Source organism: Nicotiana sylvestris, chromosome 1 (genome assembly GCF_000393655.2).
Source record: "Nicotiana sylvestris chromosome 1, ASM39365v2, whole genome shotgun sequence".
Classification (NCBI taxonomy): domain Eukaryota; kingdom Viridiplantae; phylum Streptophyta; class Magnoliopsida; order Solanales; family Solanaceae; genus Nicotiana; species Nicotiana sylvestris.
The window spans coordinates 20,546,493-20,572,956 of NC_091057.1; the positions used below are offsets into that span (position 1 = coordinate 20,546,493).

The window sequence follows — 26,464 nt, forward strand, 5'->3', positions numbered from 1 at the left end:
GAGGGGCAAGCATATGGTACTTAGAGCCGGACTTGTGGCCTTTCCTTGAGAGAGATGAGTGAATTCCCACTAACCTCGGTTTGTGTGCTAATACTCTAAAAGGTGAGGTCTTCTTAGGGAGAGTTGAGGATGTGTGAGTTTGGGTTCCACAATGGTCAAAGTAAATTGAGAGAGTTCTTTGATGTAATGAGTCAACTCTTGATGCTCTTGTGTCACACTTGATCCATAGTTTTTCAAAGTTTAAATGTTGTTAATGATTCATCTGTATTGAGGGCAATTGTTAGTACCAATTGATGCTTGTTGAGGTTACCTTAGAATAGTTGGAAATACTTGGATTTTCCCTTAAGGGGTGGGTCTTATTTTGTTTGCTTGAGGATAAGCCAAGGCTTAAGTTTGGGGTAGTTGATAAGCAGGGATTTTAATGAGTTTCATGCTCCTTCTTGCCTATGTTTTGATTATAAATCGTTACAAAATAGTCTCAAAAGGCTCATAAGTTGTGCTTGATTGCAGGTTTGATCGACAAAGTGCCGAAATGTCAAAGATCGGCTCAAAAGGAGTGAAACCTGCTCAAGTGTCAAAGACAAAGTAAACTGAGGGCAAACAAACCTAGTGCGGACCATACAAAATGGAATGCGGCCGCACTAGGTGATTTAGAGAGATGGCAGGATCAGGCTTCAAGCGACGCGGCCGCAGTCCACACTGCACGGCCCGCCGCGGACCGCACTGCCTTTTTTGTGGTCCATGGAAGAGGTATTTAGAGAGATGACAAAAACCAGTCCTCAGGTAACACGGCCGCAGTCCACATTGCGCGGCCTGCGGTGAAGTTTTTGCGGTAGGTCCACGGAAGAGATAGTCAGAGAGATGGAAAATGCTAACGCGGTCCGCGGTAATTGTTTTGCGGACCGCGCCAGCTGCCTCTGTGGCCGCGGTCCATTCTATGCGGTCCACGGAGCCCAAGTTCAGAGAGCCCAGAATTAAAGTCCAAGAGCCTAGCGCGGACGCGGTCAATTTTACGCGGCCCGCGCTGACCCCATAGGGGTATTTTTGTCCAGTTTTTTCAGCCTAGTATAAATAGAACATTTTACCATTTCTAGGTCATCCGATATATCAGAGCTGAGTTGCGCTCGTGGGAACCTCATTTGTAGCCATTTTTGGCATCTTAGCTTCAAATTAATGATAGATTCTCTGCATTTACATTAGCATTTAATTAATATGCCTTGTTCTTCATCTATTTCTTTATTTTTTTCTTCAAGCATGAGTAGCTAAACCTGCTCAACCCTAGTGTGGGTAATTAATAGGTGTTGCCATCTATTGTTAGATTAACTATTGGTGTTTGTTATTTGGGTCAATTTTATGGTTTAATCTATGAATTGGTGGTTGCAAACATTGGTTTGTGCTAAGTTGACTTGGCTCTTCTTGAGAAAGAAAGCCTAAGTCTCCAAAATTGACCCAATAAGGAATTGGGATGGACTCAAGAGAATTGATAGTCCCAATTAAAGGGTTAAACCTCAATAGAGTAATTACCCCACTTGAACCCTAGTTGCTTGAGCTAATTTGCCTACCCGTTTGGTCTCGAGAGAGTCAATTGGGCAAAATCACTCTCTCTACCGAGAGGTGTGAGAGTGGGTAAAATTGTGCAACGGTTATAGCATAAGCCCCAATTATGTCAATCGAACTTTAGTAACTTCTACCTGTCAATTAGCCACCTAGGTAATGTCACGACCCTAGTGCGCTTATTCCCATTAGATACAACTTAACAATTATCTCGTAGCATAATCTAGTTTCAATTAATAGTTTGGTAATAGTAGTTTATAATCTAAAAACCCAAAAATGTATGGAAGTGACATTTGGAACAAGTACACACTTCTTGTCTAGATAGATAATAGACTCCATTCCTAGCTCCCTGTGGAAATCGATCCCGACCCTCATATTGGGTAAAATCTATTGCAACTCTCTCTTCCTACTTTTTAGTAGTGTGGAGTTAGAAGTGATCACTTACAGACTTGCGTTGCCGCCGAGTTTATCAGCCGTACATCCACTGTTTCATGTGTTCATGCTTTGGAAATATCACAGCGATCCATCCCACGTGTTAGATTTCGCACTGTCCAGTTGGACAAGGACTTGACTTACGAGGAGGAGCCGGTAGCTATTCTAGACCGGCAGGATCGTCAGTTGAGATCGAAGAGTTTTCCTTCTGCTTGTGTTCAGTGGAGAGTGTAAGCACGTGATTTTTGCCCTATATGAGAATTACTCCCAAAAATTCAAAATAAAATGATTTTCCTTGGTGTGCAATTTTGAGTATTTTTGTGATATTTTTCGTATTTGTCTGTGTTTGCTTATTTGTTAAATTAATAAAAAATATAAAAATATGTCGCCTTTTACATGTATGATTTAATTCTACAATTGTTAGTAATTAAATTAGTTTTACAAAAATTAAAATTACAAAAATAGGCATTTTTTTGCATTTTTTAGCATTTAATGTCCAAATGAACAATTTTATGCTTAATTATTACTTAATTGTGCGTTAATTGTTATTGGGAGTTAATTTGGGATTTTATAACTTAATTTAGTTCTTAATAATAATTTAAGTATTTTTATAATTTAGTTTTAGAAAATAAAAGAAGAAAAGATAACAAAAATACAAATAAAAATCGGATTGGGCCACTTCTTCAATTTTCTACCCCAGGCCCAAACAATTGTCCACGACCCAGTCCACTTCACACGGGTAGACCCGGTCCGCCCCATTAATCCAATACCCAACCCCTTTCTTCATTTTTTGGTCTAAACACAAAAACAAAACAAAAAGAACAAGTAAAAAACTAAGGAAATGATCCGCCTCCCCCCCCCCCCTTGGTTGTCTTCTTCTCCATCACCCAAATGAAGACCTCCCATGGCTGCCTCACCATCATCTTCTTCTTCGCGTACCCTCCGCAATCCGCCATTGTCACTACTTCCTCTGCTTCCCGTTCCACCTTCTTCTTCCTGGACCTCACCTTCTTCTTCTTCTCCGCCATTGTTGCGTCGACCATTGTTGCTGCGTCGACTGCCTCCCCGTCGTCATCCACCACCCATCACCTCCCTCACGTCCAAACACCTTCGACCAAACAGTCCCCGTTAACCACCAGCTTCCCCCTCGTCGTCACTATCCAGTCGACGACCAAACAACCACCAAACGCCACTGCCCAGACGACCCCTCGCACCCCCAATGCTCAAACCATCGGACCCCCTGTCGAGTAGCAGCTGTTGATGCTGTTGCTGCGTCACTTTCTTCTCCGGCAAAAACCCAGAAAACGAACAAGAACGCGTCACCTCCGAGCTACTGCTGTCCGCCATGGCTGCTCCCCGTCGTCGACCTCCGGCTGCTCCTGTTCTGCCTCACTTCATCTTCCTCCGAGCTACTGTTTCATCTTCTTCAGCTGGTGCTTCATCCTCCAGCTCCTCCGTTCCTTGCTGCTGCTTCAGCTTCCTTCGTCCTCATCGTCCATGTCGCCGCAGCTTCACCGTCGTTACTGTTGCTACTGCCTTCCCTCCATTGATGAACCAGTCAAGCCCATCACTGCTGCCCGCACCCCAGCTCTTTCACGTAACCAAACGAACCCCCCAACTGCCGATAATGCCTCGATATGGTTTCGTTTGTTTCTTAGGTTCGTGTTCGTCGACGTTTGGTCGAGCTTTGGTCGAGCTTTGGTCGAGGTTCATCAAAACAGTCCATACATATTCGTGTCGATCCGGTTAGTAGTTTTTGAGTTTTATTTTGTCCGTATTTCGTTTGGATATTTTCGAATCTGAAATCGGCAAATTTTTGTTTTGTTCATGTCTATGTTTAGATATTTAATTTTTAGTTCATGTTCATGTGTTGTTTGTTAAATTAACTTTTTAGATTCCAAATGAAAGATTAATTACTTGTCTTTCATGTTTATTTCATGTTTGTATTATTGTTGAAGTGAATAGTTGTTAGTTTAATGTTTGTTAGATTCAAATTGAAATTTAATTAATTAGTTCTTCAATTTGTTTCATGTGTTATGTATTTTCCAGAAAATATTAATGTTGTTTGAATCGTTAGAATCCGTCATGTTTGTTGCTAAAAATAGATTTAATTCATGTTCATCTTTGTTTGAAGTTCATGATTAAATCCAGTGATTTAATGTGAGTTTATGTTTGTCTTTGATTTGTTAATTTAGTATTTTTGCTGTTTGTATTGTTGTGTTCTTGCTCATACATTCATGGTCTAAATTAACTAGGATTGGTTCCCGATATGGTTAATTCATTCCATTAATTTTGAGTTGTGTTGTTCATGGTGTTCATATAATTGTTGTTGAAGATTGTTGAGAAATTGGTCATCTTGATCATATTTTGGTCAAGTTATGATTAATTGAGTGTTTAGAGCTGATGGGGGTAATCTGGTAAATTGCATTGCATTCGGGGGTAGATCTGTAATTGCAATAAGGTCGGAGGGGTAGTTTGGTAATTGAACATTATTTCAATTCTTTATGTTAAGCATGGGGACAAAATATAATGGGGTGGTGTTTGATATAATTGTTTAACATAATAGGACAAAACATAATGTAATGGAGGGGAATATTGTATTTGTTTATATTAGGCATGGAAGACAAATTGTAATGGGTTGAGGAATCTTGTACTTGTTTAATGTAGGCATGGGGGACATATTGTAATGGGTTGGTAATGTGGCATTTATTTAATGTAGGCATGAGGGACAAAGTTTTAAAATAAAGAAGACATTTGATAGTGGGACAAAGCATGCCATTGGGGGAATAATTTGGGTTTAGGAATTCAAGGCAAGGTCTTGTTATAAATATAGAGTCATTTCTTGACATTAAGGGACTTGAGAGTTTTGAGAGGGATTTTTGGGGGAGAGAAAAGGAGTTGAATATTATTGAGAGGATTTTTAGAGAGAGTTGACAGATTCTTTTTACACTTGAGAGTTGACATACTTTTATACTTGAGAGAGTTTGTGATAGTAAAAGAGAAAGACAATTTGAACTTTCACTCGAACAATTCTGTTTGCTTTTCTTCGAGTGTTATTCAAAAGTCAGAAACTACTGCATCTCGTATCTTTTCTCTCTTCTGCTTTGACTGCGATTGTACTTTTGCACTGCTGAGTTTTCAATCTGTTACTGGGTTATTCTACTGGTTGTTACTGGTTTTGCGGTGTTGCTGAACCTGCTGTTGCCGCGTTATTACTGTTGCTGACTCCTACTTCTTTTGTTCTTGTACTGCTGTTTCCAGGTACACATTTGTACACTCTTGGCTTGAAGCGAAAAAATGAAATATTAATCAGGCTCCTGTTCCTGTTGAATTCTTTTGTTTGGATCTGTGTTTGAATATTAATTTTCCTCTCTTTGTATAAAAATGTAGTCGATTAATTAATGAGTAATGAGGCTGCATATGTATGATTTCTTCATCTAATAATGCTAGTTTAAATTACTTGAAGAATAGTTAATCGGCTTTGATATTATTGTGTATCCCTCTCATGTTCCAGCATTAGTAAATAATAGAGTATAAAAATGAAAGCAGTTTTTCTTTGTACAAACTCGATCGCAATTTTCCAATCGCATTAGCCGTAAACTAATAACTAATAGGTTACGTTTTCAGCATGTAAATAATTAAGAGATTTTCTTTTATTTTTAGAGACGAACTTAATAGAAAATATAGTCACTATAGGTTTATCCTTTAAAATAAAAATGAGACGAGCCTCGCCAAATGAATCACAAATCGCCGGGGCCCTCAATAATTGATCATAATAAATACTTAGAATTTGGGATGGACTGTTTAGTGAATTCCATTGCCTTCCCCAAAGATAATAACGCGTTAGACTTTTTAGGCGCGACTTAATTAAATTACATTCTTAAATTCGGGTGCGCATTTATGTGACCCAAATTCAAATCTCAACGGAGTCGAAATGTGTTAACAACTACGGGTGCATTGATTGTGACGTGGTTCGAGATGCATTTTCACGATGTTGCAATTCTATAAAAATAAATGATAATAATAAAAGCGGTTTAAACTTAATAAAAGCACATAAGTCACAACATGTATTTAAATCAGATATTTAGCCATTATAACAATTTAAGCGACCGTGCTAGAACCACGGGATTCGAGGGTGCCTAACACCTTCCCTCGGGTCAACAGAATTCCTTACTTAGAATTTCTGGTTCGCAGACTTCATTTGGAAAAGTCGAAAATTTCCTCGATTTGGGATTCAAGATAAACCGGTGACTTGGGACACCAAAAACCAAACCTTTCCCAAGTGGCGACTCTGAATTAAATAAATAATCCCATTTCGAATATTGTCACTTAAATTGGAAAAAACTCCCTCGCATTTTTACCCTTCGGGGCCGGGCGCGCAAAAAGGAGGTGTGACAGCTCTGGCGACTCCGCTGGGGAAATTTACCCAGAACCACTGGTTCAGGGTTCAAGAATTCGAGCTTAGAATAATTGTTATATTTGGCTTTATTATTTGATCTTTATTACATGTTTTTGCATAACGTGCTAAATGTTGTCTTTTACCGCTTTGATATTATCTGAACTGTATATAAACTGTGCCGAAACCCTTCTCTTCTTACCTCCGGGGAGAAGCTCGCTGGTCGAGACTCCCTATTCTGTTAGTGTCAATACCTGAAATAAGAAAGAGGTCGGACAAGTTACAAAGCCGGACGATCTCGCGGGTCCCCGGTACGTAGCCCCCTCCTCGACTCGAGTTGTCCGCTCGGGTACACAGTCTAGAACAAATACCCAGGTTACGAACCTAGAATAACTTGACTTCATGCCGGATCCCTAGTAGGAACGCTTATTTGCATCATGTTGCATTTGACTTAGGGGACTCAACACAGGGGTTGGGTCCGTCTAGGGCTAGCAACCTGAAATGAAAAGACCATCCTGTTGCATCCTATTTGTTTCCGTGCATTTATTTGTCTCGGACATGCATGCTGCCTGACTTTGGAGTATTTGAAAAATATCAACAAAATAAAAGGGGATAATAAAAGGGGGAAATGTTTTATTTACTAAGAAAAAGAAAAAGAAAAAGATAGAAAAATAGTCTTTTATTTTTGGGAAGTTGTTTGTTGAAAAATAAAAGGAAAGAATTTTGTTCTAAAATAATTCGGTTAATTTGACCGAACTACGCGGGTCTGATTCTCACCGGATGTGAGATACGTAGGCAAACCTCATCGGTTCCGGCCCCAATTTTCAAAAATCCAAAAAAAAAATATTTCCCTTTAGTTCTTTCTTTATAAATTTTTCCTTAGAAAATACAAAAAAAAAAAAAAAATTAATATAGAAGTTTTCTTTAAACTCAAATAAAAATAGTCTCCTTCTTTCTGAAGTCTTTCATGTGAAATAATGAAATAAGAATTAAAAATCAGCAATAAAAATCCAAAAAAAAATACTCTTTGCTTTTTAGTCTCTCTTTTGTAAAATGTTCAAAAAAAATAGTTGAAAAATTGAATTCCAAAATATTAGGACTTTTCTTTAGAAGTGCTTTTGTAAATAAATAAAACTCAGAAATTCCACATCATTTTCTTAAAAGTCCCTCTTTCAAAATGTAAGAGGCAACATCATAAATAAAAAAATATACATTCTTTCTTCCGTAGAAAAGGTGAAACAAATGAAAAAAAAAATCAACCAAACACATTTTCTTTTTCGTTTAAATATATATATATATATAAAATATATATATATAAACAAAAATTCCCAAAGTTCAAGTCAAAAGAAAATAAATTTTTTAGAAGTCTTTCTTTAAAAAATAAAACAAAAATCAAAAAAAATAATTCTTTCTTCTTTTAAAAGCATTCCTTTCAAAAATTCAAAAAAAAAGGTTAGTTTAGTTACTCCATTTTCGAGGCGAGAACTACGCCAGTTTGATTCTCACCGGATGTGAGATACGTAGGCAACCCTCATCGGGTCCAACCCCACCTTTCGCTAAAATAGCCAAAAATCAATAAATAAATAAAACGTGTCAAATTTTAAATTTTGCCATAAATAAGTTGGGTGGTGTCCAACCTTCCCTTTTGCTAAAAATAGCCAAAAATATATGTCAAATTTTAAATCTGTCATAAATAAGTCAGGTGATGCTGTTTTGTCATAAATAGCCGAATGTTCCCGAAAGGGACGCCGGAAGGCTGACTTTGCATAAACAGCCACCTTTGGGTCATTTTTTAAGGTTTGATCCAGTTGACCCACACAGCCTTAAAATCTTCGTCACCGAGGCGTTGAAAGACCGTGTTGGCAATATTGAGTTTTCTAATTTGGAAAACGATAAAAAGAGTCATAAATAAGTCAGGTGATGTTGTTTATCATAAATAGCCGAATGTTCCCGAAAGGGACGCCGGAAGGCTGACTTTGCATAAACAGCCACCTTTGGGTCTTGTTTAGTATTTTTTATCCAGTTGACCCACACAGCCTTACAAACCTTCGCCCCGAGGCGCTGAAGGGCCGTGTTTGCAACACCAGGTTTTTATTGTAATTTGAAAAAAAAAACCCAAAAAAAAAGAGTCAGCGGTCGGGTGAATACCGTTTGAATTTTGTCATAATAAGCCGAGCCAGCTTCAGTCGCGTCTTAAACTGTTCTTGCCGAAGTAGCCTTAGAGTATCTTTCAGTTGTCGAAAGGTTATTTTCGTAAAAGAACGGACAAGTTTGTAAAATGATCCTCCTCGGCCTCAAAATTCATGTGAAATTTGGAAGGGGCCACGTTTGCAAAAAATAACCGTTCGGTTGCATTTTGTGAGTGTTGAAACCCAATTTTATATTATGAAGAAAATGTTTCATTACTTTTACCTTTCATTTGGCCCGAACTACGCAAGATCTGATTCATGCGGGGTCATGATACATAGGCAATCTCCATCGGATTCGATCATAGCTACAAAATAAATTGAGAAAAAAAAACAAACTGAAAGAAAAGGAAAAAGAAAATCGAGTGAAAAAGAAAATAGAAAAAAAGGAAAAAAGAAAAAAAAGAGTGCAAAAAATAAAAGAGCGGCAAAAACAAGATCAAGAGTGACTAAAGAGAGGCAAGAATAAAAGAAAAGAGGTACATGGTGAAGAGGGCTAGTTTAGGGTCAGGATGAAACATGCAACCCGTTCAAACACATGGTAAAAGCGTTTAACTGTTTAGGTGCATTGCATCCCATCGTGCGATTTCCTATTTGTTAAATGCTTCAAAACTAACAAGGTTGTGTGTGTGAGTAAATTATCCAGGTTCTGTTCAGGTGATTGGTTTTGTTGGTATGCAGTGATGAGCAGCCTTGCACGCGGCCACAACATTATACACAAAACTGAGCTCCACCTCCCAGAAACGCCCATCCTTACCAAGCTCCATATAATCCCCCAATCAAATGTTCATCAGTACAATCCTCACCCAAGAGAGTCTTTCAAAAGGAATCAGTTCACCTCTATTGGTGAATCATACTCAGGCTTGTTCCAAAAGCTAGTCAGGCGAAGTCTGCTGCAGCCAGTGGCCCCAAATCGGCCAAACACCGAGTCCCCCCTCCCCGCATCGAGCTGATACTAGATGTGAATGCCACTCTGGAGCAGTGGGGCACGGTACAAAGGACTGTTGGTCATTGGACCCTCAAAATAGCAGTTGAGCACTTGATTGAAGCTGAAAGAATCGTTCACCGGGACGAAAAGGTTCCTGATATGATGAACATTCCCCTGCCTACTCTCACAAATGGGCCAATAGATGGAATGATCTGTGAAGCTGAGGAATTTGATCCGGCACTGAAGGCTATTGCAGCCATTGCCGAGACAGAAGAAAAAATGATTGTCAAGCCTGAAAGTTCCTCATCAGACGGGAGTCTCGGTAGCCAATCTTGCTATCCTTTCTGCATCTGGATTATCTCAGGGTGTGATCCAGATGTTTTACTTTATTTTCTTACTTTCCGATGTAAACCCTTCTACCTTCAAAAATTAAAAAAAAAATCAAAAAATCAAAAAAAAAATCAAATGAAATCGATATTTCATTTTCCCAGAATGTCTCTTTTCTTAAAATCTTGTCAATTTTCTCATTCTCTTTTAGTTCTGTTAAATGCAGATTTCAATAATATGACATGCTTGCGGACTTCATGCCCGGATCTTAAAACTCTGTCAGATCTCGAAATAATGAATCAAGAATTGGGTCGCAATGAAGAATAGCTTAAGGAAACAAGACAAAGAGTTGGAACAACTGAAGGAAAATTGATTCCCGAAATTGGAAAGGTCCATATATTACAACAAGAGTACTGCCAAAAAGAGTGTGTTGTACTTGGGACACATCGAAGGAAATGTCCTTGAAATAACTGTCAATGCAAATGCAGTCAAAAGGTACTATGTTGGATCCTTTATATAATAAAATCTTTTCCGGTTGAGATGATGAAGGCTTTCATTCTCGCTACCCAAACACTATCAACCCTTTGCAAAACCCATTTGAGCTGGTTACTCTTCTTTGATTACCCTCTTTGGAACCTGAAAATATTATTGAAAATAAAATGAAAAAAAAAATTGAAATGAAAAAGAAAAATGAAAAAAAAAGAAGAAGAAAGAATTGGAAAAATAAGAAAATATATATACAAAAAAGCAAATAAGAAAAAAAATCCAAAAACAAAAGTGGCCTGAACTACGTTTGACTTGATTCCGAAAGGATACATAGGCAACCTCTCCTTGGGGTTCAGTCACACCAAAACAAAAATCCAAGAAGTCCCCCAAAAGTGAAACTGGGGCAGAAGTTATAACGATTCAGCAATAATCCCGCCCAAAAGGTTCCAAAGTTGTAGTTCAATCCAAATTCTTTTCACCCCAAACCTTGTTCAAGTCCTTCTAATCAATCGGCAAAGCGGTTCAAAATGGGAGGATGGATTTATTTGGGTCTGATACAACAAAATGAGAAGAATAAAATGAGAGAGCCTTATTGGTGAAAACCCACACGGGCACCGTAAGGCGACGCTAAGCAGAGAAAATTAAAATGAGAAGTCTTTTTTAGTGAACACCTACCCGGGCACTATAAGGAGATGGTAAGAAACGAAATGAAAATGCCAGCTCGTGAAAACCCACAAAGGGCGCCCATGACCGAAAATGAGATCCTCACAACCACCGTCATCAACAGAGTCCTAGCAAGGTTCCTCGGTGTTCAAGGCAAAGTTGTGATAAATTTTTGGGAGTCAGACGGTTTACACAGATCAGGCATCCAGTCCAAAAGGCATGTCATGTTCATTGAAGTCTGCATGTACTCCGGATAAGTCCTTCTCTCCTTTCCCCGAAAAGGACACTTCTAGTTTTAAACTCATTCTCCATTTAATTATTTGTTTCTCTTTGAATCCCTTTTGGTCTAACACTGTTCCAAAACCAAGACAAAGAAAGGATGGCAAGACTGATTTACAGGGCTTTCGTTGGATACACGCTAATCTGCAAAGGGCACCCAGCCTCAGCAGGGGGCATCAAGACGACCTCGACTGGTCATGGCAGCCTATAAAGGCAATTGAAGTTGAAAGGTTTGGGTTTCACGTGGTTAATCGCCTCCACGAAGTTAAAAAAAAAAAAAAAAGAAATCCCCACAAAGCCTCCCCTTGTAAAAATTCTCCAGCAAGCTTGCCCTAACAAATCCCCAGCAAGTCCGTTCTGTACAAATCCCCACAGAGTCTCCCCTTGTACAATCCCCCACAGAGTCTCCCCAATATAAAAAAAAATCCCCGTTGGAATTTCCCCAGCACATCCCCAGCGATTCCCTTTGTAAAAATTCCTCAACAAGCTTACCCCAACAAATCCTAGAAAGCCCGCTTTGAAACAAATCCCCAGCATGCCCCGTTGTACAAAAATCCACACAAAGAATCCACTTTGTAAATATTCCCCCACAGAGCTTCCATTTGTACAAATCCCCACAGAGTATCCCCAATAAAATCCCCGTTGAGAATCTCCAAGCAAGATGGGACACAAAAAAAAGAGAAAAGAAAAATAAAAGAGAGCCTTACGAGGCAAATCATCACAGAATCTGGAAATACAAAGCCTGAGCAGTCAAAAGAGTTTCGCCATTTGAATCCAATCAACGGCGGGACTTCGCGACGGAAATAAGGACGCAACAAAGCAACAAGAACGATCAAGGTCACCAAACCGACCGTCATTTCCGAACTAACAATTGTTATTTGTCTGAAAAGTTGAAACAGATATAATCCAAGACAACCGTGCAAGAAGTAGGTGTCACCCAAAGAAGAAGGTACACGGGTACAAGAAATACTTTTCCTTTAGTCTGCATTAGGGTTTTAAACCCTAAACTGAACTTTTTCATTCAGTCAGCATTAGGGTTTTAAACCCTAAACTGAAATCTTTCCTTTAGTCAGCATTAGGGTTTTAAACCCTAAACTGAACCTTTCCCTTCGTCAGCATTAGGGTTTTAAACCCTAAACTGAACTTTTCCTTCCAGTCAGTCAGCATTAGGGTTTTAAACCCTAAACTGACCTTTTTCCTTTAGTTAGCATTAGGGTTTTAAACCCTAAACTGAATTTTTCCTTTAGTCAGCATTAGGGTTTTAAACCCTAAACTGAACTTTTTCCATTCAGCTAGCATTAGGGTTTTAAACCCTAAACTGAGCTTTTCCATGCAATCAGCATTAGGGTTTTAAACCCTAAACTGAATTTTTCCTTTAGTCAGCATTAGGGTTTTAAACCCTAACTGAACTTTTTTCCATTCAGTCAGCATTAGGGTTTTAAACCCTAAACTGAGCTTTTCCATGCAATCAGCATTAGGGTTTTAAACCCTAAACTGAATTTTTCCTTTAGTCAGCATTAGGGTTTTAAACCCTAAACTGAACTTTTTTCCATTCAGCCAGCATTAGGATTTTAAACCCTAAACTGAGCTTTTCCATGCAATCAGCATTAGGGTTTTAAACCCTAAACTGAATTTTTCCTTTAGTCAGCATTAGGGTTTTAAACCCTAACTGAACTCTTTTCCTTTCAGTCAGCATTAGGGTTTTAAACCCTAAACTGAACTTTTTCCATTCCGCCAGCATTAGGGTTTTAAACCCTAAACTGAGCTTTTCCATGCAGTCAGCATTAGGGTTTTAAACCCTAAACTGAATTTTCCTTTAGTCAGCATTAGGGTTTTAAACCATAAACTGAAACTTTTTCCATTCAACCAACATTAGGGTTTTAAACCATAAACTGACCTTTTCCATGTAGTCAGCATTAGGGTTTAAAACCCTAAACTGAATTTTTCCTTTAGTCAGCATTAGAGTTTTAAACCCTAAATTGAACTTTTTCCATTCAGTCAGCATTAGGGTTTTAAACCCTAAACTGAATTTTCCCTTTAGTCAGCATTAGAGTTTTAAATCCTAAACTGAACTTTTTCCATTCAGCCAGCATTAGGGTTTTAAACCCTAAACTGAGCTTTTCCATGCAATCAGCATTAGGGTTTTAAACCTTAAACTGAATTTTTCCTTTAGTCAGCATTAGGGTTTTAAACCCTAAACTGAACTTTTTCCATTCAGCCAGCATTAGGGTTTTAAACCCTAAACTGAGCTTTTCCATGCAGTCAGCATTAGGGTTTTAAACCCTAAACTGAATTTTCCTTTTAGTCAGCATTAGGGTTTTAAACCCTAAACTGAACTTTTTCCATTCAGCCAGCATTAGGGTTTTAAACCCTAAACTGAGCTTTTCCATGCAATCAGCATTAGGGTTTTAAACCCTAAACTGAACTTTTTCCTTTCAGCCAGCATTAGGGTTTTAAACCCTAAACTGAGCTTTTCCATGCAATCAGCATTAGGGTTTTAAACCCTAAACTGAATTTTCCTTTAGTCAGCATTAGGGTTTTAAACCCTAAACTGAACTTTTTCCATTCAGCCAGCATTAGGGTTTTAAACCCTAAACTGAGCTTTTCCATGCAATCAGCATTAGGGTTTTAAACCCTAAACTGAATTTTTCCTTTAGTCAGCATTAGGGTTTTAAACCCTAAACTGAACTTTTTCCATTCAGCCAGCATTAGGGTTTTAAACCCTAAACTGAGCTTTTCCATGCAATCAGCATTAGGGTTTTAAACCCTAAACTGAACTTTTTCCATCCAGTCAGCATTAGGGTTTTAAACCCTAAACTGAACTTTTTCCATTTAGTCAGCATTAGGGTTTTAAACCCTAAACTGAACTTTTTCCTTTCAGTCAGCATTAGGGTTTTAAACCCTAAACTGAACTTTTTCCTTTCAGTCAGCATTAGGGTTTTAAACCCTAAACTGAACTTTTCCCTTTAGTCAGCATTAGGGTTTTAAACCCTAAACTGAACTTTTTCCATTCAGTCAGCATTAGGGTTTTAAACCCTAAGCTGAACTTTTTCCATTTAGTCAGCATTAGGGTTTTAAACCCTAAACTAAACTTTTCCATTCAGTCAGCATTAGGGTTTTAAACCCTAAACTGAACTTCTTCCTTTTAGTCAGCATTAGGGTTTTAAACCCTAAACTGAACTTTTTTCCTTTCAGTCAGCATTAGGGTTTTAAATCCTAAACTGAACTCGTTCCCTTTAGTCAGCATTAGGGTTTTAAACCCTAAACTAAACTTTTTCCTTTCAGTCAGCATTAGGGTTTTAAACCCTAAACTGAACTTTTTCCTTTAGTCAGCATTAGGGTTTTAAACCCTAAACTGAACTTTTTCCTTTCAGTCAGCATTAGGGTTTTAAACCCTAAACTGAACTCTTTCCCTTTAGTCAGCATTAGGGTTTTAAACCCTAAACTGAACTTCTTCCTTTTAGTCAGCATTAGGGTTTTAAACCCTAAACTGAACTTTTTCCTTTTAATCAGCATTAGGGTTTTAAACCCTAAACTGAACTTTTGCTTTAGTCAGCATTAGGGTTTTAAACCCTAAACTGAACTTTTCCTTTAGTCAGCATTAGGGCCCCAACCCTAAACTGAACTTTTCCCCAGTTAGTCAGTATTAGAGTTTCAACTCTAAAACTGAACTTCTCCCCAGCTAGTCGGTATTAGGGCTCCAACCCTGAACTAAGCATTCATATCTTCCTTCATCAATTTTATGAACTTCTTGGCGAATAATTCATGAAATTTTCCTAGTAAAACTGGGGCAAAAAATTTCGTTCGTTTGTTTTTCCGCAGGTCTAACCTCGAGCCACACGGATCGAAATGACCCACGAGATGAGTCTCAACCTAGAATCTAAGAAGAAAAAGACAAAAAGAAGATGTCCCGAGATATTCGGAAAGGCGAAAGGCGAATCGTTCAAAGGTTTGATCAAGGTCCCGAGTTCTACCAACCCCGTCCTATTCAGTATCGCAGAAATAAATAGGCGCCTACAACTTGCAAGCATCAAGATTCAGATCGGAGTCTACAAGCAGAATCAGCTAAGACCCAAGATCAAGTCGCAAAAGAATCATAGATAGGAATCTTGTAACTAGCAGTTGACATGCATATAAGTGTTTAGTTCAGTTTCAATTTTTCTTTGGTTGTAATAAGGCGGTCAGTAAAGCAGCGGTGACAACAGCAACAGCAGTAACAACAAGCATTGCAATCCCATGGTAGTCCCAGCTACCCAAAGTTTCCCGAACTACATTAACCTGATTCCCCTTTAGCCAGGGATATGTAGGAAACCTTTGAAGCAGAGGTTCGGTTAAATCTTTTTCAAAAAAATGTTTCACACGGAGTACTCGGATAGGCAAAAATCGCTCACTTTATCTTTGCGCGAAAACCCTTCGTGTCTTCGGGCAAAGAGGGGCAACTGTAAGTACGTGATTTTTGCCCTATATGAGAATTACTCCCAAAAATTCAAAATAAAATGATTTTCCTTGGTGTGCAATTTTGAGTATTTTTGTGATATTTTTCGTATTTGTCTGTGTTTGCTTATTTGTTAAATTAATAAAAAATATAAAAATATGTCGCATTTTACATGTAGGATTTAATACTACAATTGTTAGTAATTAAATTAGTTTTACAAAAATTAAAATTACAAAAATAGGCATCTTTTGCATTTTTAGCATTTAATGTCCAAATGAACAATTTTATGCTTAATTATTACTTAATTGTGCGTTAATTGTTATTGGGAGTTAATTTGCGATTTTATAACTTAATTTAGTTCTTAATAATAATTTAAGTATTTTTATAATTTAGTTTTAGAAAATAAAAGAAGAAAAGATAACAAAAATACAAATAAAAATCGGATTGGGCCACTTCTTCAATTTTCAACCCCAGGCCCAAACAATTGTCCACGACCCAGTCCATTTCACACGGGTAGACCCGGTCCGCCCCATTAATCCAATACCCAACCCCTTTCTTCATTTTTTGGTCTAAACACAAAAACAAAACAAAAAGAACAAGACAAAACCCTAAAAAACTAAGGAAATGATCCGCCTCCCCCCCCCCTTGGTTGTCTTCTTCTCCATCACCCAAATGAAGACCTCCCATGGCTACCTCACCATCATCTTCTTCTTCGCGTACCCTCCGCAATCCGCCATTGTCACTACTTCCTCTGCTTCCCGTTCCACCTTCTTCTTCCTGGACCTCACCTTCTTCTTCTTCTCCGCCATTGTTGCGTCGACCATTGTTGCTGCGTCGACTGCCTCCCCGTCGTCGTCCACCACCCATCACCTCCCTCACGTCCAAACACCTTCGACCAAACAGTCCCCGTCAACCACCAGCTTCCCCCTCGTCGTCACTATCCAGTCGACGACCAAACAACCACCAAACGCCACTGCCCAAACGACCCCTCGCACCCCCAATGCTCGAACCATCGGACCCCCCTGTCGAGTAGCAGCTGTTGATGCTGCTGCTGTGTCACTTTCTTCTCCGGCAAAAACCCAGAAAACGAACAAGAACGCGTCACCTCCGAGCTACTGCTGTCCGCCATGGCTGCTCCCCGTCGTCGACCTCCGGCTGCTCCTGTTCTGCCTCACTTCATCTTCCTCCGAGCTACTATTTCATCTTCTTCAGTTGGTGCTTCATCCTCCAGCTCCTCCATTCCGCGCTGCTGCTTCAGCTTCCTTCGTCCTCATCGTCCATGTCGCCGCAGCTTCACCGTCGTTACTATTGCTACTGCCTTCCCTCCATTGATGAACAAGTCAAGCCCATCACTGCTGCCCGCACCCCAGCTCTTTCACGTAACCAAACGAACCCCCCCCCCCCAACTGCTGATAATGCCTCGATATGGTTTCGTTTGTTTCTTAGGTTCGTGTTCGTCGACGTTTGGTCGAGCTTTGGTCGAGCTTTGGTCGAGGTTCATCAAAACAGTCCATACATATTCGTGTCGATTCGGTTAGTAGTTTTTGAGTTTTATTTTGTCCGTATTTCGTTTGGATATTTTCGAATCTGAAATCGGCAAATTTTTGTTTTGTTCATGTCTATGTTTAGATATTTAATTTTTAGTTCATGTTCATGTGTTGTTTGTTAAATTAATTTTTCAAATTCCAAATGAAAGATTAATTACTTGTTTTTCATGTTTATTTCATGTTTGTATTATTGTTGAAGTGAATATTTGTTAGTTTAATGTTTGTTAGATTCAAATTGAAATTTAATTAATTATTTCTTCAATTTGTTTCATGTGTTATGTATTTTCCAGAAAATATTAATGTTGTTTGAATCGTTAGAATCCGTCATGTTTGTTGCTAAAAATAGATTTAATTCATGTTCATCTTTGTTTGAAGTTCATGATTAAATCCAGTGATTTAATGTGAGTTTATGTTTGTCTTTGATTTGTTAATTTAGTATTTTTGTTGTTTGTATTGTTGTGTTCTTGCTCATACATTCATGGTCTAAATTAACCAGGATTGGTTCCCGATATGGTTAATTCATTCCATTAATTTTGAGTTGTGTTGTTCATGGTGTTCATATAATTGCTGTTGAAGATTGTTGAGAAATTGGTCATCTTGATCATATTTTGGTCAAGTTATGATTAATTGAGTGTTTAGAGCTGATGGGGGTAATCTGGTAAATTGCATTGCATTCGGGGGTAGATCTGTAATTGCAATAAGGTCGGAGGGGTAGTTTGGTAATTGAACATTATTTCAATTCTTTATGTTAAGCATGGGGGACAAAATATAATGGGGTGGTGTTTGATATAATTGTTTAACATAATAGGACAAAACATAATGTAATGGAGGGGAATATTGTATTTGTTTATGTTAGGCATGGAAGACAAATTGTAATGGGTTGAGGAATCTTGTACTTGTTTAATGTAGGCATGGGGGACATATTGTAATGGGTTGGTAATGTGGCATTTATTTAATGTAAGCATGGGGGACAAAGTTTTAAAATAAAGAAGACATTTGATAGTGGGACAAAGCATGCCATTGGGGGAATAATTTGGGTTTAGGAATTCAAGACAAGGTCTTGCTATAAATATAGAGTCATTTCTTGACATTAAGGGACTTGAGAGTTTTGAGAGGGATTTTTGGGGGAGAGAAAAGGAGTTGAATATTATTGAGAGGATTTTTAGAGAGAGTTGACAGATTCTTTTTACACTTGAGAGTTGACATACTTTTATACTTGAGAGAGTTTGTGATAGTAAAAGAGAAAGACAATTTGAACTTTCACTCGAACAATTCTGTTTGCTTTTCTTCGAGTGTTATTCAAAAGTCAGAAACTACTGCATCTCGTATCTTTTCTCTCTTCTGCTTTGACTGCGATTGTACTTTTGCACTGCTGAGTTTTCAATCTGTTACTGGGTTATTCTACTGGTTGTTACTGGTTTTGCGGTGTTGCTGAACCTGCTGTTGCCGCGTTATTACTGTTGCTGACTCCTACTTCTTTTGTTCTTGTACTGCTGTTTCCAGGTACACATTTGTACACTCTTGGCTTGAAGCGAAAAAATGAAATATTAATCAGGCTCCTGTTCCTGTTGAATTCTTTTGTTTGGATCTGTGTTTGAATATTAATTTTCCTCTCTTTGTATAAAAATGTAGTCGATTAATTAATGAGTAATGAGGCTGCATATGTATGATTTCTTCATCTAATAATGCTAGTTTAAATTACTTGAAGAATAGTTAATCGGCTTTGATATTATTGTGTATCCCTCTCATGTTCCAGCATTAGTAAATAATAGAATATAAAAATGAAAGCAGTTTTTCTTTGTACAAACTCGATCGCAATTTTCCAATCGCATTAGCCGTAAACTAATAACTAATAAGTTACGTTTTCAGCATGTAAATAATTAAGAGATTTTCTTTTATTTTAGAGACGAACTTAATAGAAAATATAGTCACTATAGGTTTATCCTTTAAAATAAAAATGAGACGAGCCTCGCCAAATGAATCACAAATCGCCGGGGCCCTCAATAATTGATCATAATAAATACTTAGAATTTGGGATGGACTGTTTAGTGAATTCCACTGCCTTCCCCAAAGATAATAACGCGTTAGACTTTTTAGGCGCGACTTAATTAAATTACATTCTTAAATTCGGGTGCGCATTTATGTGACCCAAATTCAAATCTCAACGGAGTCGAAATGTGTTAACAACTACGGGTGCATTGATTGTGACGTGGTTCGAGATGCATTTTCACGACGTTGCAATTCTATAAAAATAAATGATAATAATAAAAGCGGTTTAAACTTAATAAAAGCACATAAGTCACAACATGTATTTAAATCAGATATTTAGCCATTATAACAATTTAAGCGACCGTGCTAGAACCACGGGATTCGAGGGTGCCTAACACCTTCCCTCGGGTCAACAGAATTCCTTACTTAGAATTTCTGGTTCGCAGACTTCATTTGGAAAAGTCGAAAATTTCCTCGATTTGGGATTCAAGATAAACCGGTGACTTGGGACACCAAAAACCAAACCTTTCCCAAGTGGCGACTCTGAATTAAATAAATAATCTCATTTCGAATATTGTCACTTAAATTGGAAAAAACTCCCTCGCATTTTACCCTTCGGGGCGGGGCGCGCAAAAAGGAGGTGTGACAGAGAGGACAACCCGCTTTTCCCCGAGTAAGATGTGCGGAGCCGTTATCCCCATCTTTTTCCTAACTCAGGTACTTCTCTCTTCTGTTCGTTCGAGGACGAACAATTGTTTTAGAGGTGGAGGATGTCATGACCCAAAAGGTCATCACTTGTTTTAAAAGTAAATTCTACATTCTGAGGCCTTAAAAACCTCTTTCGGCATCACCACGATTTGTTTGCGCAGTCCGGGTGCGTAGCCAAAAAGCCATTATGTGAAAATCTATGAAAAATAATAAATTTTTGACTTTAAAATGAATCAATTTGACTTCGGTCAACAGTTTGGGTAAACGGACCCGGGCCCGTAATTTGACAGTCCTAGAGGGTCCGTAGGAAAATATGGTACTTGGGCGTATACCCAGAATCGAATTCCAAGGTCCCAAGCCCAATAAATGAATTTTTGAAAGAAATTATTTTCCTGAATTAATTAAGAGTTTTTGAAAGAGAAATATGTTTGAAACCATTGGTATCGGGCCCTTATTTTGGTTCTGGAGCACGGTACAGGTCTTATATATGATTTGAGTCGAGCCTGTGAAAATTGGTAAGAAACGGATTTGAAATGATGCGAATCGGACCTTATTTGAGTAATTTGGCAAGTTTGAAGTTCTTAAGAAATTTCATGATTTTGATGCTAATTTTATAGTTATTGATGTTATTTTAGCGCTTTGAATGCACGAGAAAATCCGTATTATGTTTTTAGGTTGGTGTACATGGTTGGTTTGGAGCCCCGAGGGCTTGGGTGAGTTTTGAATGGGCCACGGAGTGGAATTTTGACTTAGGATGTTGTAGATTTTGAACTGATGTATTGCAGGCTTCGCATTACGAAGGCTATGTCGCAGATGGAAACTAGCCCAGGCCAGCACTATCTCGCAAATGCAAGGTTCCCATCGCAAATGCGATTCCGTCCAGCTACTGCCTTAGTCGCAAATGCGACTCTTTTATCGCAAATGCGATTTCACATTTGCGAGAAGTCTATCGCAAATGCGAAGAAGACCGGAAAATCTACTTGGTCGAAAATGCGAAATTTTTGTTCGCAAATGCGAACAAAGTAGAGGTTGGGGTTCGCAATTGCGAACCCTGGTCGCAATTCTCATATCTACAACCTGCAATTTTTATACTTAGCCAAAAATCTCCCCTTTTTCACACTCTTTCTAAACCAAAACACTCTTGGGCGATATTTTAAAGACAACTCTTCTTCCAAATCGATTGTAAGTCAATTTTAACTTGTTTTCGTCAATCATTAACATTTCTTCACATGATTTCAACTCAAAATCAATGATTTTCATGGGAAAATTGGGTGTTTTGGGTAGAACCTAGGTTTTTCAAAAATTGGGGATTTGGACCTCGATTTGAGGTCCGATTTGAAAATAAATTATATATTTGGGTTCGTGGGGGAATGGGTAATCGGGTTTTGGTTCGAACCTCGGGTTTTGACCACGTAGGCCCGGGGTAATTTTTGACTTTTTGGGTAAAACATTAGAAAACTCATTTTCATGCATTAGAATTGATTCATTTAGCATTTATTGATGTAATTAAGTAACTTGTGGCTAGATACGAGCAAATTTATGGTGGAATCAAGGGGTAAAGCGATAGTTGAGACGTGAATTGTGTTCGGGGAATCGAAGTAGGTGTTTGGTCTAACCTTAGCTTGAGGGATTAGGAGTTATGTCCTATTTGCTATGTGTTATTTGTTGAGTACGACGTATAGGCATGGTAACGAGTATTTATACGTTGGTATCAAGCATGCCCGTGAGTCTTATACTATGATTAATGTGACTCTGTTTCGTATTGTTCATGCTCTATATGATAATTTCTATTGAGGAATATGACTTGTGGAAGTATTATTGTTAATTGAGCATGGTAGAGCATTGGCTCAAGTTGAGAATTGAATTGTTGAACATTGTAGAGCATTGGCTCAAGTTGAGAATTGAATTGTTGAACATTTGTAGAGCATTGGCTCAAGTTAAGAATAGAATTGTTGAACATTATAGAGCATTGGCTCAAGTTGTGAAGTAAATGTGAAAGAAGAAAGGAGAGAGAAAATCATGATATTGTCTCCCTTGCCGGGATGTTATTGTTTTGATATTGTCTCCCTTGCCGGGATTTGATTGTTGTATTATTGTTCCCTTGCCGGGGTGTTATTGTGATTTCATTTATTTCCTTGCCCTTATTTCTTGTGATTGTTGTTTGGGTGAGGAAGAGTATTAAAGCACAAAAGGTGATGCCGTGTATGATTTGTGAGGAAAGAGTGTAAAGCACGAAGGGTGATGACGTGTTGCACGATGTACCATTCAGTGCCTATTACATTAATTTTATGGTGAGGATGAGAGTAAAATCTCGAAGGGTGGTGCCGTGCAGTTTATGTTGATTCTTATGGTGAGGACGAGAGTAAAAACACGAAGGGTGATGCCGTGCACTTGTCCTTGATTTTCCTTATTCTTGCTGATAATTGAGTTATGTTGTCCTTTACGTTTATTTACTGATTTGTTGTTGGTACTTGATTTTATTTCGATGTTATAGATTTCATTACCCTATTTGCCTTGTGTTTGTTTCTTGGGTGAGGAAGAGTGTAAAGCATGAAGGGTGATGCATATATTGTTTTGGTGAGAGAGTGTTAAAGCACGAAGGGTAATGCCGTGCACCTATCTTTGTTTTCCTGATTTTTATTGATAACTGAGTTACGGTTTCTCTACATTTAATTGTGGGTTTCCAATTGATACTTGTTGTACCCCGCAGCATGATCTCCCCTTCCTATTTTCAATTGAACTGTGGTGATCTAATATTTATTTATTGCTGTTCTATTATTATTCAATGTCCCCGCAGCATGTTACCCCCTCCCATACTTGACTGTATATTACTGGTCTTCTTTTCTGCTGTATATAGTTAAACTGCACAGGTTTATTTGGTAGTCTAGTCCTAGCCTCGTCACTACTTCGCCGAGGTTAGGCTAGGCACTTATCAGCACATGGGGTCGGTTGTGCTGATACTACACTCTGCACTTTTTGTGCAGACCCCAGTGTTGTAGACTTCAAACCGTAGTGAGATTATTGTTCTTGGTTCATCAAGCGATCCGAGGTAGTCTTGGAGGCGTCCGCAAGCCTTAACGTCTCCTTCTACCTACTATTCCTGTTTCTTTCATGTATTTCCAGAGACAGTGTTGTATTTATTTCTTTCAAACTTTATTTGTAGTACTCTTAGACCGTCTGTGAAACTGTGACTCCAGTTCTGGGAAGTTTTTGGTTAAACAGTTGTATTGGATTCATGCTCAGCTAGTTTATTTTTTTTCTCCCGCTTAATTTAAATTCCGCTGTTTAAAAGTTAATGCTTCATAATTGTTAAAGAATATAAGATGGGCAAAAAGGTAATTTGTTCAAACAGTCAACTTGCCTAGCTCACACTAGTAGGCACCATTACGACTCCCGAGGATAGGAAATCCGGATCGTGACACAAACATAAATAAATTTTCCTGCTCAAGAGTAGCAGATTTAAGATATGCTTGACTATATATATATATATGTATACCTTGTAAGTTTTAGATTTCTTCAGGTATATATCTCTCTCAAGACATGAGAATCATCCGGAATATCAATGCCTATCTTTTTTCCAATCTCAATTAGTGAAGGAAACGCCACTTCAAATCCTATTGGCATATGCACAGCATTTTCATCTCCAATCTTGCTTAAATTCTCTCTGATAAACGACATTCCTATCCAAAAACAAAAGAAAGTACTATATATATAATCAAATAATGATGAATGATAACATAAAGTAGTAAGCAGTGACATCATTACCTAGTTCTCTTTTGTCAATGTGCAAATTCCAAGATTTCAAAGCAATAACACAGGCCAATGTGTTGATGATTCGATCGTGAGCCAAAAAGATGGACTTGTCACCCCACGAACCATCAGCAAGTTGATTGTTGGCAATCCATTCAAGACTTGAAGGGAATTGAGGAGTATCGCTTCCATTAATGTCTTTCACAAGAGCAACCCAAGCTGTGTCATAAGCTGATATACTTATCTCTCCATCATCCATACTTTGCAACATTAACCGGACGGCATAAATATGTTGCTTTATCTTATTTGATCTGTACACCTTTTACGTAACATCATTTTCCGATTATAAACAAAGACATTCAAGAATATGTGTACTCAAAATAGAATGTAATTAAACGTACTTATGAAAGCGTAAATAATTTTTATGTCATATATATGTATTTTAATATATTGTAGCAGGTAACTAAGTTTTATTTTTCATATTGTGAATCTCACTTTTTATAGATAGTTAGATGCAGTATCTCATAGGTGAAATACTGTATCTAGCTAGTGTAAAAGAATATATATATATAGGGGAGGAATTAGGTGCAGTAAAGGCGATTCAATGGAATCCTTCGTGGAAAAATTAAGCACGATGCAAATAACTCATAAGCTATTCTTTTTTACTCCCTCCGTTTTAATTTATGTGAGCTTATTTGACTGAGCACGGAGTTTAAAAAAAGAGAGAAGACTTTTGAACTTGTGGTGTAAAATGAGGCACATATATATTTTGTGTGGCTATAAATCATTGCATAAAAGTAAATTGTTTCCAAATAAGAAAAGGGATCATTATTTTTGGCACAGATCAAAAAGGAAATAACTTCACATAAATTGAAACGGAGGGAGTGAATCTCTTTGTCATAAGAGAATATACTAGTGTAGCGGTAAAGGGATTGCGTTATATATGTCACAGATTCACATTCCACTTATGATATTTTAGTATTTTCTTGAATCTCTTTAATAAAGTTTTGGCTCGTCATAATTTAGACTTAAGGGAAAAAGAGATTTTCTTTATTGGCCGAACCACCTCTTGTGTTTCTTCTTCTTGTTGTTGTTCTTCTGCACTGTCTACTTCTTCCACGTTGTCGTCCCGCTTGATAACTGCCAAACCATTTTTAAACACCTCTTTGTATTCTACGTTTTTATTTTTTAACAAATCAATATTGTCATTGTTTTTGTCAAAAAATAAAATAAAAATACAGATCAAAAAGAAAGGGAAAAAAATCTAGTCGATACCTTGTGCGCGAGGTCTTGAAACCGCATTGCATTGCAGATTGGAACTGAAAAGTACTTGTTCTGTAGAACACCCGTTGGCTGTAAGTAATTGTTTTGTACTTAAACTTCCAATATTTTTTCTAACAATAGTACTTCTAGTAATTCTCAGTTGAAAAATCGACCCTATATACTAGTATTCTAAGGACAATAATATACAGGATGCATGGTTTTTTCAGTAATGCATCAATGTGAAAGTTAAACCTTCATAAACCAAAGCGATACAAAAAAATGATGGGGGTGGGGGTGGAGGTGGAGGCGAGGTTTAATAAAATCAAAGCTAACCCCTACCCCAAAGAAAAAAGAACAACAATTAATATTAAGAAAAAGAAGAAGGAGATAGAGTAGTAAAACTAGAGCTCACTTTTAAAGAACTCATGAGGTTGACTTGCAGAAGAATTCGGTGCGTAACGGCGGGGGGTGAAGGAGAATATTCTGAGAGAAGAGGTCGTCGTGGTTAAGTAATATTGACAAGACATGTTTATTCAATATCTTTCTCACTTTTTTTTTGGTTGCTCTTCTTTAGAAAATGAAGCAAAAAGCTAAAGAAAAATAGAAGAAGAGGAGGAGGAGAAGGAGGAGGAAGAAGAAATAATTCTATTTCCTGCTTTCTTTTTGGGCAGCTATATATGTTGTAGTTTGATATGAGAATGAAGCTAGAGGAGAAGTCAGGGAAAATAGTGGTTAAATAATGGGAGTGTGAGAGAGGGAGAGGTGAAGCACACAGAAATGACTTTCCAAGAGATTCAATGGGTACTTGATTGGGATCATCCAAATTCATGAAAATGAGCGCACCCTTTGTTGAAATTAGATTACAAACACAGAGCCAACACAGCGGAATATTAATAGGAACATATCTTCAGCCATACTTGTTTAAGTGATGTAGAGAATTGTCTTTAAAATCTTTAGCAGAAAACCTAGAAAGCCTTTTAGTCTGTGTCTATCGCAGATTGATGGAGTCATCGGCGTATTTATAGGTAGGCTAGGGACTCCTAGGCAAATATTTTAGCCTTAAGGACTTCTCCATAAATTATAATTACTCTAGGGACTCCTAATATATGGTAATATTTTTCCATCAAAGAAACTACAATATATGCATAACTACAGAATATTATCTGATATATTATTTCCTTTCAGAGACAAGGTAAATAATTTATTACCTTATATGTGAGTCACACTAGAAGTCTCTAGAAGTGACGGTGATTTCTAACATTCTCCCACTTGGCCCACATACTAAAATCATATAATCCTTTATGAGAGATAAACATATAATATGGCCATAAACTTTATCACTCAACTAAAAGTTATGCAACAATCACTTTAACTAGAATATATTATTACACGAATCATGGCTGTCATGCTTTTAAACAAACACTTTGTTCCATGTATTACAATGCACAATATATTCTAACAATGTCTAACAACTTTATGAATGAACTTAATATAAGTCATTCATAGTCCAACTTTATTGAT

General features: G+C 37.8%; 1 pseudogene; it reads right to left on the reverse strand.

Moving 5' to 3' along the window:
- LOC104230173 (ent-copalyl diphosphate synthase 1-like) overlaps window positions 1-25,853 on the reverse strand; it is a 110,084-nt pseudogene extending 84,231 nt beyond the window's left edge.
- Window positions 25,854-26,464: the final 611 nt, after the last annotated feature.